The 15595-nt window shown below is 44.2% G+C and overlaps 1 protein-coding gene across 2 annotated transcripts in view; it reads left to right on the forward strand.

The window, feature by feature from the left end:
• LMF1 (lipase maturation factor 1) overlaps positions 1–15595 on the forward strand; it is a 205741-nt gene that overhangs the window by 160443 nt on the left and 29703 nt on the right. The window lies entirely within an intron of this gene.

The following is a 15595-nucleotide window of genomic DNA, read 5'->3' on the forward strand; positions in this document are numbered from 1 at the left end:
AGTTTCCTACAGGCAAATAAATGTGCACACGAATGCACAGATAAAATAAAAGCTCCCCCAGCAAGGCTGGAGCAACGCGGAGCATCCTGGTCCTCCTGGGTTCTGCACATCCCTCCCTGGCTCCATCCCACCAGCCGTCCTCAGGCATGATTTGGTCCCATGTAGAAGAAACTGCTCAGGGAGGGGAGGGAAAGAGCTGAAAGTTCTCCTTTTTTGATAATTTCATAATTTACACCTCGTTCCTATTGTAACCTAAATTACAAGCAAGGCGCCCCAACACTGAAAAGAAATTGCTGCAGATGGCAGCATAAAAATGTGTTCTTTAACACGTTTTGTGTTTTCTTAAGCATATCTGGTTTTGCCCAATGTACATTTCATTTGCTATTTGCTTAAGTCCCCACCACTGACAGCTTGGGGATTGCTAAGCTACCATCTGGGATGTAAGTAAAATGCCTTTTTTTCCTTCTTCTTCTTTTGGCCCTGGAAAATTTAACAAAGGCTTTATGTCCACCAGTTGGGCATTTCATATTTTAAATATGCAGTGCAACATTGTTAGCGAGTTGGCCGGTTACATTACATATTGGTCGCAATTTTCAACCCATTTGCTAATACAGTGGAGGGAACAGCTTAGTGTAAGTGCAGTGGGGAGCAGTCGGTGCTTTGCTGCCTGCTGCAAAGACTCTTCACCGATGGAGATGCTAAGGCATGGTAACTGTTCTGCACTTTCCTCAGGTTTCTCCTCTTTTTTTTTTTATTAAAAATAGCATTTCTACTAAAATTTTTTACATTCAGTACTTCATTTTTTATCCCTGAGGCTTTTGCAGGCTTTCTTTATTAAAATCAAATGGTAACCAGCCCCAAATAAGGCACCGGATTATTTTTTCTCAGTGCGTTTTCACGCCACAACTGTTTTCTATTTCTCCTGAGCTTGCAGAAGCCCACAGCCGACAGCTCAGGTCTGTGCCCGTACATGTATTAGCTCCGAACGTGCTGCGAGAGGTTGGTTTGGTGGAAAAATCCAGGTCATCCTGGATTTTGAAATACGCCCAGCCTTGGCTTTCAGTGACACTGAGTAGCCAACCCAAGTTAAATATTTTACTGCAGATGTTGCTAAGAGCTTAGAGTTACTGAAATTATGTGCTTTAATGAGGCAAAGAAAGTAGCTGCAGAAAGATATAAATCATAGAAGCCACCAATGTTTTCCACCATAGTGTCAAGCTGATCAGATGTGACATCCTTTTACTTTTTCCTTGCGTTTTCCTTATGCCTGCAGATGTGGTCGTGTCCTTTCCTTTTAACTTTAAAAGGATGAGTTCGAATCTGTGTTGGGATTGAAATACCAGTGGATTTGGGGAGTGGAGTCCCAATCCAGTTTTTGTAGCTGGCTGCTATGTCTCCACAATTGGTTGAACCAAAACCTTGGATTTGAATTGTTTTGAAAGGGATTCATAACACAGATCCCATTTCCCTATGCCAGGGCTGTCTGAGATTTGAGGTACTCAGCCTGCCCATCTAAATTTGTTCCAGAGACCATTGTTTTCCCCATACTCTGTCTTTAATACCAATTTAATCCAAATTTTACCAAGACCTGGACAGATACTAGGCAAAAAGTTTGCTATCAGAATAGGTTTTTTCTGATGTGCTCTCCTTCTCTAATGGGGTTTGCTGTTATTTTGGTGATTGTTAGATATGTCTAAATATTGTAGAAAAAGTGAATTTTAAAGGGGCCTGCAATGACTGTATGTGAAAAGGGAATTGAAGTATTTTCGCCAGAAGAATTTTAGCATTCCTTCAGTCAAGGAATATAAACAGTTCCATGTGACTTCAGACTGATCCAGGATTTGAGAGAGCAGGGTTTAATTCACATCATTTCTCGCAGAGGGAATTTTGAAGCCATGCGCCTCTCAGTGAAGAATGTCCTAACTAGTAGAGAAAAGGATATTCTAGAAAAAGGGCTTTCACTTTTTAGTCTTAATACTGTTGTGCTTTATTATTGATAATTCAAAATCATCTAGCATTTATTACAGTGGAGTTCTGTGCTTTGCCATGTAATTGGTGAGCGAGTTACTGATTTATGCCTATTGACAGCCTATTCCAGATTGCAATTAAAATAGGATAGACCTCAAACAAGGATTATTTCTACCCGGGTGAAAAATGCTTTCGCTGAATACTTCCCTTCCTGTGTGTTAATATTAGGAGATAATGCTTGTTCTGAAGCAGAAATGGCAAATGAAATGGCACCTGTGGTTTGACCAGCTCATGAGTCAAACCACTGGTTTGTCCTTGCAGTGTCTCAGTCCTGTGGAAGCTGGTGGGAAAGGCCCCGTGGAGCTGTTCACTGGTCTCAGTCCTCTGAAACCTGTCATGCCTGAAACCCATGTACCTTTTGGAAAAGACCAAGGTGCTAGGGATGCCTAGTGAGGCGCTCTTGATCCCTGCTACTGTGTAAAGCTAAATGGCCATAATTTTGCCACTTGAGTAAGTGACCTTCTACTTTTTTTTTTTTTTGGCACACAATTGAATTCCAAACACCACCGTGTGGAAGTGACTTTCCTTAGTCCCATATTCCTTAGGAATATGGACCTAAGGTCCTCTCATTCAAGGGGATGTGTAATCTATCAACATAAAGGCAGTATTTCCTCTGTTGAGGGCTTCCCACATCCTCGCATCATCTTAATTCATCTGCCTGACATTCCCTCCTTGTTTCCTGTCCACTAGAAGATGAACCATGTGCTCCATGGCTCCCCAAAGGCACCTTCAGTGTGACTCACAGGCTGTGGACGAGATGTCCAGCAGGCTCCTACCAAACCTTGCATTATGAATAACAACCACCCCGAATGGTTTCGCAGGGCTGGAGGTCTGGCTGCCTGAGCAACTCAGGACCATGCCACGACCACCTCTCAGCAGCCACGCAGTTTCCCACGGGGATGGCCTCTGCCGTGGGTGTGCGACGCCCCGGCTGCTCCCGAGGCGCTGCAGCCCACAGCACCGCAGGTATTGGTCTGCATCCGCTTCCAGAAGCGCATCCAGCCAACAGCACAAGCAGCCCGTTTAACTGTTTAGGTTTTTGACAGTTTTATAACCTTAAATTTGCACCTTATGGAAAACTGTGACAGTTAATGATTAATTGCCATGTTGGAATTTTTCTTATGATGTCTTAATATCCGAATATGTAGCAGACCTCAGCTGAGAGGAAAAATAAAAACCTGCAGCAAAATGCTCCCAGAACAGCTTGACTAGGCAAGTATTGCCCAGTCCAGCTAGTGCTGTCCAAAAGACATGGTTATATTTAGGATTATTTTTTTTAAGCTGCAATGCTATTTACTAGGTGTCTAGCTCAAATTTGAAACCGGCTTGAAAGGAAGCTGTGAAGCAAGTTTTCACGGGTGCATTCTTCAATCACTTTTCAGTAAGAAAGTTGGTTTTGATATTACAAACCAGCTGCTGGTTGTTAACCAAAACAGGCAAGAGCTCATCATTAAACACCGCTGCCGTTGCACTCTAAGACCTTACTGCCATGCTAACAAGAAGAAAAACAATTTATCTTTTTTTTACAGTCAGGTAACTGCTTTTAGTTTATTTGCCATTGATCTGCCTTATCTTGTGTCTGACTGTCTCCACTGGTGACAGACCTGGCTTCATAGCTGCTCCATGTTGACGTCCAAGCCACCCAGCACACGCGTCTCCCCACGGCCGCAGGGGTTGGGAGCTGGGGGCACTCTGTGGTTTGGGGCTGTGCATGGGGAGAGAGCGGATGCTTGAGGAATCTGTAGCCTGACCCTGTTGCTGTTACTACAAGAAGAAAATAACAGGCACAGGATGGCAATTCCACTTGTGAGTCACTTCTGTAAGCTCAGATTTGATGGTGTCCCACAAACCAGAATGATGGTCTTCAAGCATCCTCGATGGGAACAGGGTTCCCAGGGAAAGTGCTCAGAGCTGGGTCTGGCCCATGTAATATTTTGATAAATCCACAAATTATGATTGCAAAAGCTCCTTTCCAACCTGCTCTCCCCGTGGAGAAGGCAGATGGAGGGCAGAGCCTGACGTCCCTCTGGAGCGCGTGGCGTGGGGCTCTTTCCAACATAACCCGTCTGGAGATACCACTGAAGCAGAGCACTTCTGCTGGACTTGAACTCTACATTTGCTATAAAAGTATTTTTAATGAGCAAGATGGAGCTGGTTAGTGAAACGCTTGGACCATTAATAGATGTAGAAATTTTTTAATGTGCTGTTTGACTTTATTGATGAAATGAGCTAATCGGAATGAGTGCTGCTCTCGCGCCGAGTGAAGAAACCCAGGCGTGCTCTGGTGGAACAATGCTCTGGTTTTCCACAGCACTCCTGTCCTGTGGATGGATCCTAGAGCATTTTGCAAACAGCACGTTTGGAGCTTTGTGCCGGTGGTGGGACGTCACCGCTCCTCGGCTGTGTGCCGGAGGGAGCGGCTGCCAGGGCCGCAGGGTCCTGCAGGGATGCCAGGAAGGGCTGCGGTGCCCTGGTTTTAACAACCTGACTTGGAGTTTGGGTTGAGTTCTTCTGCATCCTGCTTCTCCTGGCTTCGTAGAAAATTCCATGGTCTCTTTTATGACCACAAGTAATCAAGAACTTGGTTTTATGTCCTGTTTCGAAGTCCACACAAGACCCCATAATTACACACTAATACGGTTTTCTCAGGACTGAATCGGGGCCAGATCCTGGTCTCATGCTGGTACAAACCAACAAGGTAGTTTGCTCTCATAGCTCTGCCTCTTCCTGCTCCACCTCCTCCTGACAGCAACAGTAGTTCTAGAGGTGACCTGCCAAGTCTTCTGCTAATGGTTAGTGTTTTATGTCGGTGCCTCGTGGGTATTACCTGCCTGCAGAGCTGGTTTGGGTTAGCAGCTAGAATTGTTTCTGAGTTATCCCTGTACGAGCTCAAAAGCTGAGCGTCTGTAGAAAGGATCTCCCTCGCTCTTTTGCCGCCCTCTTTTCATGTGCTGACATGAAACTCTCTATCCCAAACTTGGAGGACTTGGTCTTACCTGGACTTGCCTTCCTCCCCTTAAACAGCATCCTAATCTAGGAGGTCTGCCACTGAAGTCAACTTTTTGAAGCAAACTGGAGTAAAATCAGGAATAAATTATCTGAAATTGGTCCTCTAATGTAGGATGCTGTTGAAAAGCTCGTTGAGATTTGCTGGTCCATGAAAATGCTCTTTGGTCTTTAGTAAAAAAATAAAGAAGGTGTTGAAAGGTTTTTGCCGTTAAGTGTCTTTGTGACAGCTTCCCCCTTTAGGAAGTAACTTTACCATCAGGGATGGAAAGATGTTGATAATTCAGAGCAGAGTAGCAAAAAATTCCTTCCTTCTGTAAAATTATTCTTTCATTTTATATTGGTCCAACACTTACATAAACAGTCCTTCGGCAGTTATTTAGCCTGTAATATATTAATGTGGAACACTGTAGCCTCTAGCAAAAGAATCAACGGATCAAGCAACACCAAGAGCTATTTTACATAACAAAGCTTCAGAGCAGAATAAATGTGTCAAAGTCAGTAATTCAGAGACATACCTCGGCTCTGCAGGAGCAGGGCAGGAGGAGTCCGGTTGGGTTTCAGACCCAAAGCAAGCAACCGATCCTAAATTCACACACAATACTTTGGTAATCAAGTTAAATGTATAAAATTTCCTGGAATAGGAATACTTACTACAGCGTCTTGGGCTACATGATAAGTAAAAGAAACTAAGTTTAACCCTTTTGACACTGGACTTGTCTCTCGTGCCAGTATCCCAACTCCAGTCCTGGGTGTTTCAGAAGGGGCAGCCTGCGCTGAGCCACCATCCGTCCGTACTTCTCCTGACCGCTCATCACTGGAAGTCAGGTGGAGTGCTGAAGCGTGAGATTTGTTTTTTTATATATATATAAAACCATAATCACTCTACTTGCACTCTCTTGCTTCTCTTCAAATTTTTTTCCATTGAAAATCTGGAAGTTGTGCTTATCCATAGAAACACTCCGCAGTCAAATCCCATAATCTGTGGGAACTGCAGTAGGTGGTTCATAGAGCTACAAATTAAAAATGAGTATGGAGTGAGACATTTATATTGCTTCACATTTAGATCAAGAACAAATGTCGGGTATATAACAGGAATGGAAAGGTTTTGGTTCCCTATTGCTTTAGCACAGTTCTGTTTGTAACTTTAGACCAGGTACTTAGACCAGGGATTGCAAAAGCCTTACAGTGCAATTTGTAATATGTCAGAATCTGACCCAATTCAAGGATAAATTTTAGTTAAGATTGCTGCACGATTGCATTTATGCATCTATAGTTATTTTATTCCCCAATAGTTATTTTATTCCTCAATATTTCCATTCTACATTTATAAGTTCAGGGGAGTCTCTAACTATACAAGTATTTATAAATATTTTAAATACTGAATTCTGCTTTTTAGGGATAAATATGTGTCTTTTTCAACACAGTTCTTCAAGCCCTCAGCCATAGCTACTCAGGCAAACAAAAATCTGTATATAGCATGTGAATTATAAAATGCTTTGAATTCTAGCTAATTCCTCTGGCTCTAAGCAAATCATTTGCGTATCTTCGGTCATGTCCAAGTGACGCCCCGCTACCTAGAGGTGCACAGCGTGTGTGTGCAACTGCACAAGGGGCATCTCAAGGTTTATTATTTTCTTATTTCTGTATTAAATGTGGTAATAGTATGTGGGTTCTCTCCTATCATCTTGTGGGAAGGAAATACTCAGCCCTCGCCTATGAAATCATGGTCTGGATACCAAATTTGGGCTATTTCCTGACTCCACGATATTCCCAGTGAGCGGGGTAGGTTCCACCCCTTTTGGAAACTCAGGGCTGAGGTCTCTGAGGAGCGTCCGGGTGTTCCCACAGCAGGTAAGGGATGGAGAAAGGGAGTTTGCTTTCTCTTTTGGGCTGCGTTTTGCAACATGAATTAAGTTGAGATCACCTAATTGACTGCATGTCCAAAAGTAAATCAAAGTCAAGCCACGTTCTTCTTTCTCATCTTACTGGCACAACTGACTTTGCTCCTTTTTCTCCTGGTACTTCCAATAGCTTTCTGAATTTCTGTGGGATTCACAAAACCATTCTATCTGCTGTCTAAAACAGAGCAAGTGGACAGAGATAATTACTTTCCTGTGTATTTTTTCTGTACTAAATAGCTCTGCAAAGCAGAGATTAAATCCTCATGCAAATATTGAATCAAGAAGTTAACAAGAGATTAAATTAATAATAGAGGAAAATTAAATGTTCTTGCTGTTGTCATTTAACGGGAATTTTTTGCCCGTGCCTACAATAACTTTTGGGAAAAACTACATATATAAGTATTTTTCAAACTGAAACCAGATGGGGGAATGATAGCCTGGTTTTCTTTGTGGGAGGCTATGTTTTCATGGTACGCAAGTAACTAGAGGCACATTAAAATCAAATTTGGCTTTTGAGGCTTGTCCTTCCTATCTCTTACAGGAAGGACCAACTTTTGATGTTATGAGTTTCAGCTTGTCCTAAGAGTAGGAGATTCTTTGGCCGCGGGGCCGCAGGTTTCAGAAGAACGGAGTTAACCGCTTAACCAAAACCAAAGCAATGTATGCACATTCAGAGAATGCTGGTATTTTCTTTTTAAAGATCCATCCCAGGCACAGATGGCACAGAGACAGTGGGCAATGAAGTGTCCCCAAGGCAGCCGGTAGCACTTGTGCTCTCAATTCCAATGGCACCAGCGTGCCACCATCCGCCTTTCACCCAGCCCGGCTGCTGGGTGCCCAGAGGAAAAACAGAAAGAGAGCAAGCCGGCAGAGGAGCAAGGAGGGATACTGGGGGACTGGGCAAACAGATTGAGGTGGGTGATGGCAAATCTGCCTTTCCCTTGGTGTTGCCCGTACCACCAGGATTTTTCCCTCTCTGCTCAAAGGCATGGCCTGGTTGGGTCATTTCCAAACTCCCACTTCTCTCTGGTTCCCATGGGGAGCTGAGCAGCCCGTAGTGCCTTTGCTCAACCATGGGAGATAAGTCTGGTGCAGGCGCTTCTCTCAGCTAGGACCCTTGCCATTAGTCCCATGTGGCTGTGGAGTGGGACTGTTGTCACATGTGGGATGGAAAGGGATGGGGACCAGATGGTCCTGCTGGTGCTGAATGCCACCGCTTTCCCTGGTAGCTCCAGAGAGCAAGGCACACATGTTCTTGGGTACTGACATGGGCTCCTCCTCACATCTGCTCCTTCATAAGGATCCATAAAATCCAGCTTAAAATACTGATTTCCTCTTTCCTTGGTGACATGTGAAGTCCATTGAGAGGCGTTCTCAAGTTCTGCAGCAGCAGGTCTGTCAGGAGGAGGGGGTCTTTGCTGTCCCGATCAGCTGAGCTGATGCGTGTGGCTCTGGGGATCTGCAATGAGAAGATCCATGTGGGATCCCCGTACTGCAGTTTTGACAGCACACAGATGAGCTGGGCTTTTTTTTCTCCGGCTTTCACTAGCACAGAGCAAGTAAGCAGTTGTTTATTTTGTGTGCAAGGAAGCAGGTTTACTTTTGTTTTTTCTACATCCTATTTTTTTAATTGATAAATTTGGTCTGTGTTTTGTCTTGAAATGATTAGTGCCTTTTTTGTAACAGTCATCACTAAAAAGTCACATCTCACGGGGCTGTTGGTATAATTAATACCAGTAACAAAGCAGGATGACCTCAACCACAAGCAGGGGAGAGCTGGAGAGTACTTAGCTAAGTTAGATCTTTTCAAATCATCTGAGCCTCAGGAAATCTATCCTAGGGCTGTTAAAGAGCTGGTTGTTGAAATCCTGTCAGCATTAGTGATGATCTTTGAGAATTCATAGAACATAGGTGAAGTAATGAAAGAATGGAGAAGAGCTAATAAAATACCTGTCCTCTAAAGAGAGAAAAAAGGAAGAGCCAGGACATTACAGAGCCATTACTAGAAAAATACTGGGGGAAAAAAAATGATGAAACAGGCCGTTTCTAAATACCTCCGAAAAACAAGGGCAATAACTAAAGCCGTCGTGGTTTTGCCGAGAGCAGACCATGTAAAAGCAGTCTTCTTTCCTTCATTGATAAAACATGGCACATGAATAGAGGATAAACAATATATGCTTTTACTGAGGCTTTTGAAACTGTTTCACATAAAATCTCATAAACAACCCAAGAAAATGGGGTCTGTAAGAAGTAGGAAATACTGTCCGGCAGACAAAACGGGTTGGAAAGTCTATTCAGCAGTTATCAATGGCTCACTGTCAGAGGGGAGAATTTATCAAGGGGGCTTCCCCAGGGATATTCAGGGTTTTCATTAATGATGTCTAATATTAGCAGACCACACTCAGGTAGAGGGTATTGGCGCACATGATGAGTATTCAGAATAATCTTGGCAATGTGATCAAGTCGGCAGGGCTGCACTGTTGCAGAAAGGGCAAATGTCGTACTGGAATATATAAATTCTTTGTGCCCCGAGTATATAAATCCTTCCTGCTCTCTGCTGCTGGTAAGGCTAGAGCTAAAAGCTGTGGCTCAGCTTTGGGCATTCCCTTCAGGAAAGATATGTCCCAGCTGGAGAAAATCCAGAGGACAGTGAGAATAAGCAGAGATCTAGAGACTGGATTCATAAGGCAGGGTTGGACCAACTGGGATCATTTAATCCAAACAAGAACATTAGTGGGAGGGAAGAGGCAGTGGACGAAGGACAGTTTTCACCTATATGAAAGGCTATTGCAGACAGAAGAGAACAGTCTTTGATGCCAGTGAGCAGAGAAGGAGTCATGGGATTAAATATTGTCAAGGAAGAGTCAGGCTAGATATTAGGAATAATTCAAAGATAGCAAAGCAGTGGAGCAGGTAGCCTGGGAAGGCCAGGGACCTGGCTCCATCTCTCAACAAGGCTTCTAGGAAGAGTTTAGACAAACACGCTACAGTGCAGGTAGAGACGACTCTACCTTGGGGCAGCAGGAAAGAAAGGATGGCTTCTTGAGGTCTCTTCCAGGCCTCTGCTCCTATGTTTTTCTCTTTAAATAAATTATAGTTCTTCTGGGCACCCCAATTTTGGCTATTCTGTGCCAATGGCTTAATATCAGGAAGCTCCGGTGCTGCGTGGTGACCATGTCCCCGTGCTCGGGCGGAGCCTGCAAGCTCCAGCCAGCCTTCAACCATGTTTAAGAGTTTACAGCCCGTTGTTGTTCCTTCTGGACAAATATACAGTCTGCTACACAGAATATGAGCTTCTCCTACCAACCGTATGTTTATAACAATCTGTGATTTTAAAAAAGTAAAACCCAGTCAAACAAAGAAGTCTAACCTGTAAAAAAGTTATGGGTGTAGGTGCCCATTTTCTGACAGAGGGGTTTGGTAACAGTGCAGGGGACAGAAATGTAAGGAATAATTGTTTTTGGGCCTAGAACCAGGAAAACTACTTTTCCAAATTAATCCAGTGAGAGCCATGAATCCACAGTATTTCATATCACACTTCATAAAACTCCAGTCATAATCCATAAAACTGACATTATTAGATTAAAAACCTCAGTTCCTCCTATAAGGAGCTCGCTCATTAGACATGCTGTAGTTTTATAACCTTAAAGTTCCTACCCAATTACCATGATTAATACTGTGCTTTAATAAAAAAATTTTAAAAATCACCACAGGGGTTGATACCATCTGTTTGTTATAATTGTGCATTTAAATATTGTCCAGCAAGAGAAAGACACTCAGTAAACACAAATCAAGACCAAGGGAGGGAGGGCACAGTCCATCCACTGCAGCAGAGGTCCGGAGGGTGGAGATATGGAGATAGGGTTGGGTTGTGATTGTGGTAGGAGCACAGACGGGCCAAGCCTGGCATGGTGCAAAGGCTGAAATTACTGTGAGATGTGTGCAACAAACGCTCCTTCTTCGTGCAGCCGATGGGGAAGGAGCAGCGATGCTCTCTGTGCTCTGCCAGACCAGCAGCACCAGCTGCTGGAGGGGTTTGCCCCAAAACGTGGGTGCAGAGGAGGTCCAGCACCCACACACCTGCTTTGCACATGGGTGAAATAAGACCTTGGGAAGTTTGGTGGCTTACCCCAAATCACCAGCACCAGCATCAGGCGTGCACCCCTTCAGTTCCTGGGGCAGGAGGTGAGGACACGGTGATCAGAAATCTCTGCCCTCACTGCCCTGAGAAATTAATCTTAAATTAAACTTCCCGCCAGGAACCAGCGCAGCTCCGCTTTGCCAGGGCAGGGAGAGGAGGACACGGAGGCTTAGGAGGTTTCATGCAGAAAAGGAAGGATTTAGGTAAATGTGCGCTGCCTGCCAAGGCAAATACTAGTTTGAATCGCAAAGGATCTGCTAACCCCGGGGGATGCTGTGCTCGTAGGATCAGCGCTGCAGAAGACACCAGTCACTCAGCTGACAGAGCTTCACCCTTAAAGCTGGCTGGACATGTCGATCAAATAACATATATCTCATGCAGAAACGGCCACAAAACTGTTTGCTAGGACAGCCACCCATCGGCATGTTTGAAAAATTATCTGTTTTCCTGTTAATTGACTTTGAAGTGGGAGTTCCTTTGAGGTTTATTTTTGAAAAGCTGAGGGGTTCACAGTGCTCAGCCCCCCTCGGGCAGAGTATAATATTAACCCGTGTTTGAATCCGCTGCCGGTGCCCGGGCAGCAGTCACAGCGGCTGGCGCGAGCATCGAGACTCGGTCAGAATAACTGAAGTTAAAAATGTGTCAGGTTCGTGATTCCACCCACAGACCAGAAAACGCCAAACTTGTATTATTTTTGAATCCCCTGATTTTTAAGGGCTGGTGGAAATAAGATATCTTGCTTCTGACTTCCAAGCAATAAAGAGAGGTGAATCACTGCTAAAAAAAAAACTCCCCTGGACCACCCAGTTGCTCCATACAAAGCTGTAAAATGAGCCTCGGCAAAAGTGGCAAAGTGCAGAGCTGTTTTCTTAATGTTACTGCAATTGCACTAGGCAAATCACAACAGAAAAGGATCAGAGTTTCCTAACAAAGTAGCTAAGTGAGAAGTGTGTTAATGAATACAGGCTGATTAATATGCATTGAACTAAATCACATTCGGGTCAAAGGGGGAGCACCAAACCTCGAGTATAACATGCTGTATTCAAGGACCTAACATGTGTATGTAATTCAGATTGAAATACTTCTTTCCCCTCATAGTTCTGGATAATTATCCAACTCAGGATAAATAAGTAATTAAATTTTTAACTAAATAATAGTTAGGACTTTTGTTACTTACTGTAATTGGTCACATCTCATTTTTTTACGATTATGTGGCTCTGTTACTGAAGAGTCCTGCTGGGGTTTTGAAAATTGTAACTTGCAAATCACCGTATTTTAAAAAATGGTGCCAATCATATAAAATATGAAATGACAAGGGTTTAACATATATTTGTTGTCATTTTTAATGAGAAAACATACATCTTTTTAACAGAACACTGGCTGAAAGTCCTCAGACTGAAATTGCGCATGTGTTATTGGTGTTTGCATTGTGGGAGTATTTTGGGAGACCACCTCTTATTTTCGAGCGGGAGAGCAAGCACCACAGTGAGCCTGTTTCAGGGAAGGAGAGGGCACACTGGATGGGGGCACTCTGGGATAAACCATAGGGAAACTCCGGGGACCAGCATTTGAGCATGCAGCTATTCTGAGGAGGACTTGTAATTAAGACATTGAATTTGTAATTGGGAGATTTGGGCCCTATTTCAGGTTCTGCTGCAAGACTCCTTATGTGATCCTGAGTGAGTTTCTTTAAGGTGATATCCCCAGAGAGCGTTGCTGAAATAAGAATTAGGTGCCAAAATTCTTCTGCTCTCTGCCTGTAACACAGCTGTAATATATCCTAATTTTGATCTAACTTTGTCTGGTATGTTTAGATTTAGTTTTTTTCAGGACAGGAACTGTCCTCTTACCATCTGTTTTTGGCAAGTCCAAGCTAAACGGGTCCACGTTGCAATTGGAGCCTCCTTGTGTTACATGAGTATAACAAAATCCGAATAACAAACCCCCAGGTAATGCCCAAAAGCCCTTGAAAACATATTAAGTGTGCTGCTTGTGAAGTAAGGTGGTGGGCTCATTTCCTTGTCCCCAGCCATACAGTTGGCACTGCCATGGAGACTTTGCTCTCAGACAAGCCCCAGCAGAGGTCAGAGACCTCTGAGTGAGGTCAAGAGACACCTCTCTAAAAGCCAAGGGCAGCATAAGGGAATATGTGAAAACTATATTGCAGCATTCATAGATGTCCCAGGATTTAGCCAAAGACCTGCTCTGTTACATGGTCTGTCTTGTGGTGTAGTAAGTTTTACCATGATAGCGGCTACATGATACATTACACAATGGGGCTAATACCTGCCAGTACCTGCCTGAGCTGTCATCGTCCTGGCCAGAGGAGCAGAACCTGCAAGGTTCACTAAGATTTTGTCTTTGCTTGGGATGTAGCTTTTTGGTGTTCATTGTGGAGTTTTTGTGTCTGTTGGAGAAGGCAGACCCAAAGGTGTGCTTTGCCATGCGAGTGGGAAGTTTGTGATGGTCTGCAGGTCCCAAGGAGTCTTCTTGTGTTTGACTTGAGTTGGCTCTCGAAGACAGCTAGGTTTCCTCCAGAGACCCGTTGTCTTCAGGTGCAACGTGGGCTGGAGGAGCAACGGAGAACTTCAGCTGTGCCTCTTGGGTCTGTGGTCAGTCCTTCAGCTTCTGCATCTCCTCAGGGTTTTTGAAAGCTTCGTTGCTTGTTCACTGAAAGGAGGAGATCAGTGGCGGGCCAGTGAGGGAGCTGAGGTGAATTTGGCAGGAGTGTGGTCCACACTCCAGCTCCTCCGCCTGCGGTGGGATGCTCAGGGTGTTGTGGGTTCGGATGTTGGTCTTGCACTGCCTTGAAAGTCTTCCTTGGCCACATATGCTAAAAATTGTGAGTAAACAGTTCACGGGAGGATAAAGTTCAGCTGTGTGAATGGAGGAGTGTTCTTTAAATAAAATAATAGTGGTGCCAATCAAGGCTACAGCTTTCAACCCAGCTGGAAGGTGGGGGAAGTTCTCATTAGCTGGTCTGAAGGCTGAAAAATAAATGACTCTGTTACATCAGGGCATTGTTTTTCAACATGTAATACATTAAGTCAGCTTTATAACCTTCATTTTTTATAGATAAGATGGTGAGACTACTTCCTTGCCTTTTTTCCTCTCTTTTGTTTTAACATGTCTGAAGAACAGCTAGTTAATTAGGGCTAAACCGTAAGTAATGTGACTAATGGGACAAGAATCCAAATCAGCCCCAAAACTCAAATAGTCCCGAACAGGCATCAGCTGCTTTTCTCTTCTTGTCTTTGTGGGCATGGATTCCCATATATTGTTTTATGCTAACACGCTAAATCACTCCTAACACATTCCTTTGGGACCACTGTGATGGCTGGGCAGCCCCAGAGAAACCCAGGTGTGTCTTCACGGCCACTGCCCTGGGGTTGGCTTTGTTTGACACATCGTTTTGCTGGCACTGGAGCAAGTTCACAAAGTCCGTTCTGCATCTGGTGCAAGTCTTGGTGTCAGCAAGGTTGAGCTGGCAGCAGTCCCGTCTCGGATGAAACATGGAGCAATTAAATGCTTCGGCTGCTTTTGGTTAAAAACCACATTGTATATGAAAGCAAAGCAATGAATTTTTGAGTCCATCAGTTCTCAGTATCCTTGGTGGTGTCAGTGCAGCCCAGCCTCCTGCTTTCCAAAGGTTAATGAGCAGATGGCATGCAGGATGTGACATGCAGGATGATGCACCATGCGTGAGGAGTAGAGACATCTGTGTGATGCTGGGAACTATGTATTTGTAAATTGCTTATGTGTAGGGGGACTTGTGTGCACGGGCTGGCAAGCACTAACGTGACACCCTGGTGGCGAAGATAAATGCGGCATTAAAACACAGTGGGAGGGGTAGGTCTGGTTTAGCATGAGAAATGGTAGCATCGCTGTACAAGTTCCTGGTGAGACCCATCTGATATCCTCCATACAGTCCTTGTCAGCACCCTGAAAGATTGATTGAACCTAGTTCGGGTTGAGGGCATGGCTGCTGGGATAAGCAGGCAAGGAAGTCCTCTGGGAGAGGAGACCAGAGTGGTTTGGCTTGCCTGAAAGTATAAAGGAGGAGAAGGGATGTAACGGTAGAGATAAAACAGGGGGGTCTATGAACAGGTAAAATACTGGCTTAGAAAAAAACACTAAGTATAGGCTGGGCTTCAATAAATTTAGGCTGGAAAAATAGAAATTAAAACCAATGCTTGTGAGGACGCAGAAATTGCTCTGTGTGTTTGGATTTATATGAAGCTCTAATGAAAAGCTCTGGTGCAGGCTTGGCATGTACCTTGAGCAGGGGTGTACCTGTACCTTCCCCATGGCTGACGTATGAACATGGCGAGGAAGTGACATCTTACAGCTGCAAAACGAAGCCATGTGCTGTGAAGATGTGATTCATGACCAAGGCTAAAGGGGCAGTACCCAGCCACAACCACCTAATGCTCATTAGGACTTGCTGGAGAACTGCAAGAAAGTTCCTCATATTTTTCAAGTCACCATAAGAGCAAAACAAAAAATAACACGTGCC

The sequence above is a fragment of the Nipponia nippon genome, unplaced genomic scaffold (genome assembly GCF_047370975.1).
Source record: "Nipponia nippon isolate SJK-2023a ecotype South Korea unplaced genomic scaffold, ASM4737097v1 scaffold_5, whole genome shotgun sequence".
In the NCBI taxonomy this organism is placed as follows: Eukaryota; Metazoa; Chordata; class Aves; order Pelecaniformes; family Threskiornithidae; genus Nipponia; species Nipponia nippon.